Source organism: Formica exsecta, unplaced genomic scaffold (genome assembly GCF_003651465.1).
Source record: "Formica exsecta isolate Colony F162 unplaced genomic scaffold, ASM365146v1 scaffold34, whole genome shotgun sequence".
Taxonomy (NCBI): domain Eukaryota; kingdom Metazoa; phylum Arthropoda; class Insecta; order Hymenoptera; family Formicidae; genus Formica; species Formica exsecta.
The window spans coordinates 357,432-362,743 of NW_021850653.1; positions in this window are offsets into that span (position 1 = coordinate 357,432).

The window sequence follows — 5,312 nt, forward strand, 5'->3', positions numbered from 1 at the left end:
GGGAAAGAGACAGGAGGCAAAAAAAGCAGAAAAACAAGCAGCTAGAGCTATAAGGGGAAAGAGAGGAAGAGCGCGCGCTTCACCACCGGGCGTGCAAGCCATTCAGAAGAGGAGTTTGGCTGCGGGACATAAAAATGTGTTGATTATACGTTGCTGGGCATCCTCGGGCCCGTGGTGTCATTAAGGAAACACACCGGAGACGAGACGAAGAGTGAAAGATAGACAGATAGATAGATAGATAGATAGAGAGAGAGAGAGAGAGAGAGAGAACGGCTTATCCGCGGACTCGTTAAATGTCTGACACGATCGTCACATCCGAGTGTCATCACCGCGATAACACGACGACGGGCGCGACATAAACGACGACGATTATTACGGCGATTATGATTGCTATCTTGAAATAGAAATTAAAGCGAATTTGAGTATTATTTATAATACGTTGAAAATCGCATGTAGCTTTTATAAAAGTATAAAAAAGCATCAAAGATATTATTAACTATTAATTTTCACTTCTTCGTGCAACTATAAATGCTTCCCTCACTAATTATTACTCTATAAGAAAAATATTATCTCAGTGTTTATTAACCATTTGTTTCGATAAAATCAAAGATTTTGTTAAAATAGTTATTGAGAATCGATATCCAATCGTTCGCCTTTCTCCTTTGGTTCCAATGAGATAATTAACGCCAAGTTTGGGAGCCGTGGAATTAATAAATCGCGAGAAAGCATATAGCAATCGATCAATTCACGATGAAGAAAGCGACAAATGAAGTAGTCTTGACAAAAGAGTAACTTGTAAATCGGGACCGGAGTCGCACAAATCGACTGTTAATCGGTCGTCGGTCCAATAAGACTAATGAATCGCGTCGAGGAAGGCAGCCACGGTGCGGGCGCGGCGCGGCAGCGGTGGGTCCTTGGGCCCGGATGTGCCCTCCTGCGATACGTCTGTCCGCCTGTCTGTCCATCCGTTCCCGTACGCGCCGTTCTCAGTGTGGTGTGCGGATTAAAAATAAATAAAAGGCAATAAGTGCGGGGCCCCGCGCGAAACCCGTCATTACGCGAGGCGGGCCCACCTTGTTAGCCCAGTGGGCCCCCATGACGATATCCGCAGCCACTCTCATTCAGGATCTCTCTTCTCTCCCGGAGGAGTCCTGGCGCCTGTGCCGTTAAAATTGCCCGAAATTCCCGGAATTCTTACCTCTCGACGTAGTACAAACCCACAACCAGCACATTACTATCGTCACTCCCCCGCGTACCTGGAAATATATCTCTCCGAGTGTCTTCCCTCTCGCATCAACAAAATAATGGCGCGATCGTAAAAGCAGCATTTGTAGACTTAAGAAAATTAGAGTTTGCTTATTGACAAAGTTATTTCCTCGGGCGATTGCGTCAAAGTTTCACGTGCAAAATCGATTTCCGTAAATTTATGTCATGATTACGTCTTATATTTGTCATTTACATATATATTCGTCTCTCTCTCTCTCTCTCTTTCTGAACAGAAATTTTATTCATTAAAATTTATATCTATTCACCGATGATCTATTAAAGTTCTACACGTGGCTAACGGAAGAGACATCCTGGCATTTCTGTCTAAATATACGATAATCTAACTGTGCCAATATAGCCGTGACGCGAACGGCGCTTTCGACGACATAATTATTTCGATCATTAATATTCGTTAGCGTCCATCGGCGCACAAGAGCGAGCCAAAACGGGGCGATTACTCGATTCGCGTCGAGAGCGCGTTCACGTTTCTGCATGCAAATTGCCTCGTCGATATCGGCGTGCCAACTTTCTCGTTGCCGGAGCCGCCCGCTCCTCTTTCCAGACTCGTGGAAAGCGGCGTGTAAGAGAGCTCGACCGTGCTTCGAAACAACCGGTATTACGCGTTTCATCGTTGGTATTCTCGGACCCGAGACCCAGAACACGAGGATGGCGAGAGGATGGATTATCGGATGGGGACCGGGGGGGGGGGGGGTTGGTCGTCGACAAGGCACGATGGTTAGCCGACAGGGAAGTGGCGTAGGAGTCTTGCGCCAGCGCTGGGTAATGCCTAATGGCGGGTAATTGGACAAAGCCAGCCGCAAATTGGACCACCGACCGTGGGGTCGCCGGGTCGCCGGGACGCCAATCGTCATCGTCGTTATTTGCATCTGCCGATGCGTCCGTAACGTACGTGATGCTCGCTACGACGTATCCTCGTCCGATTCGGTTCGTTATATATTGCGCGAATTATGTAATTCCGGAACGCGCGAGACTTCGCGAACATCGTCCACATCGTCGCGATCCCTAGAAATAGAATTGACCGACTCTCGTCTTATTCGGAGCCCGAGTCGCGAATATCAGAGCGCCATGTCATTCGTACATTGAACGAGTAGTAATTTACACATATTGCCAATATTTCCTTGTATAATTTATATTTAATATATAATCATAAATGTGCTTCTTTTTCCTCAACAAGAAATAAAGGCACGCATTCTCTGCCCGTTTATTAAACGTGAATAATCTTGGTCGCGATGCTTATATATATATATATATAATTATTTCTTGTCGTACTAAATTTTTTGCTCGCGTATTAATATCGCGCATGTATTTATTCCCTTATCCGCTTATGTATTAATTATTGGCTCTCCGATGATTTTTATTCGCTTCTAATGAAATGATGAAGATGCAGTCACTAATACACTCGCACGGTTGGTATCAATTCGATCGTAAAACAGTCGACACGTCTTTCTCTTTCTCAGGATCAACGCGTCATATATTAATTATCATCGCGATTTCTGTTCGCCAACTCGAAATTTATTAGCGCGGCATGTGAACTATTCGGAATCGAAGCTGTTGCCCTGAAGTTTCAATCGGCCGTAAAACCTTCGCGATATAATCAACAGGCACTTTCATTTGGTAGTAGTAGTTTGCGTCCGCATTATTGCATGTTAATGGAGTCCGTCGATTTTATTCTCTAAAATCAGTACTTGAGTGGATATACTGGCAGTCTTTATTGCTTCTGATCGTGTTTGCGCTCTTCTACAACTATCCATCGCGATTCTTTCAGACGTCATTAATTACACGGATTATTTTATAACGACTTCTCAGACCCTTTTTTTATTCTTTCGCGATTTCACAAAGATAGATATTTGGCTTGATTACAAATAATTAAGTGCACCGCGAAGATGCTTATCCTTTGCCTCGAATATTCTAGATATTTCTCTACGGTATCTTCTCAAATCCTTGATGAGTCCTTTGTCTCGCATCGAATAAAAAGAATTACTCGGAAATTTTTTCTCTCCGATCGTCGGAGAGAACGCATATTATTGTGCTATTTGATTTATAATTACAATCAAAATTCACAATCTTGATAAATTAGTTATGTAACTTTTTTATGTAAAAAATAAAATACTACTAAACAATAAAAATGTAAACTGTTAAAATAGAATATATAAATACTATCGATAAGTAAATTGTTAAAATAGAGTATAGATACTATCGATTAAAACGTATATTAATCTGCAGTTTCCTTTAATTATTATACGTTTCTGTTTTTTAAACAATGTGCGTATATGAGTGAAGCAGGTTTGCGAAAAATATAAATCGTCAGAAAGTCCAGGAATGTCTTTAAAGTGAACGCAGCCGGTGTGCAATGCGGCGATAAGTCCTATAAATAAAGGCGTCGGTAGATAGGTGGCCAAGTGTTTTTCTGGGTTAGCGCGCGTTTCTTCCCTCGACCGTGCTTCTTCATCTTTCTCCTCCTGCTTCTTCAGACACGCGACTTCTCTCTTTCCACGTCCTTCCTCGATCTCCTCTCCCGATGCCGGCACGGAGATGCTAGGTCGAGATCGTCGGCGAGAGTTCCGGGGCTAATTACGATAATGAGGCAGACTAGAGGATCAGCCGCTCTCGCGGTAAACGCAACGAGGACGCGAGATAGGCGAGGAGATATTCTCGAGAGAAGGAAAGAAACAGTGAGGTTACCGAACATCGGTAGAAAAAAAAAAAGAAAGAGATTCGTGTCGGTTGGCTGGCTTAGCACTTTGAGCTCGCCTCGGAAGCCGCCCTCTCTGATCTGATAAGATAAAGCTTCGTAGCTCGCCTCCTCTCTTGGTGGTACGAATGCGCCTCTCGTGCCTTTATGCTCGTACGCGTTCTCGAAGCGAGCAGCGACGAACGTAGCCCTGTTTCGTCGACGACGCGGCCGTCATCGCGATCGCCCGGATAGATACGATGATGTATGTCGCGCGGCTTGCTCGGACGCCTTGCCAGCGGAATCTTACGAACTTATCGTAACGTCGCGTCGTTCCGAAATCAGTCTCGCGGACCGCGCGTCCGTTTTCGCGCGAGCGCCGTCGTTTTCCGACGTCCGAGTGTATAATGGCCTCGAGACGCTAATTATCTTCGTGCCGATCGCGTCGCATTTTCTGGCCTGAAGCGCCGATGGTCGCGATTACGATCGCTTCACGACATTTCCATCCTGCGCGCGCCGCATAATACGTCTGATACTCTATTTAATAGTAAATTGAAAGCGGAACGCGCGCCGACGATCCGATTTCATTTCGACGATCAGGTGAATTTCATCACGATTTTAAAAGTCGCGATTTCGTAATCCATCGGTATTCAACGAGCGACGTAACATTCGCCCTGTTTCTCGTTGTTACAAATTCGCTTTTTTCCTGATTCTTCTTTCCTCTTCCCATTATAATTGTATCGAAAAGTCGATATCTCTCCCGTTACCTCTCACGGCGAACCATGTCGCAGGTGTCGTTGCCGAATAAAGTTTTTGTCTGATATCGATTGTATGGCGAATTGATGCTCTTGCGTAACCGATCGAAGTATTACGATGCATCCTATCGAAAGAGGCATTAGGTCAAGTAAAGTAATCTCTTAGCAGTCACGCCAGCAGGCTCCCGCGCACGTACAACGGGTATATATCCTGATTGCTTTTCGCTTCTATGCCGTCACCCTCGATCCTCGAAGGAGTTTATCCTCTGCGTATCCTGGCCTAATCCATTTCCGATATTAACACTAATCAGGGCTGCCATTGTCGCGCCAGGTTTGCGTCGAAAAGTATCTTTTTTCATACGTGTCTCGTATAAACGAAAATTATTCTGATAAGAATCGAGATGCACTTTATTTATAATTGCTGATGACATTAAAATTTTCCCATGTAAAAACATATTCGCCTGTTAGATTCTAAATCTAACAATTTTTAATTTTTCTTTATTCGCAATTATTATTTACATTAAAGATATAAGCGCGTGAGATTTGTTTGTTTTTTTTTTTTTTTTTTTTTTTTTTTTTTTTTTTTTTTTTTTTTTTTT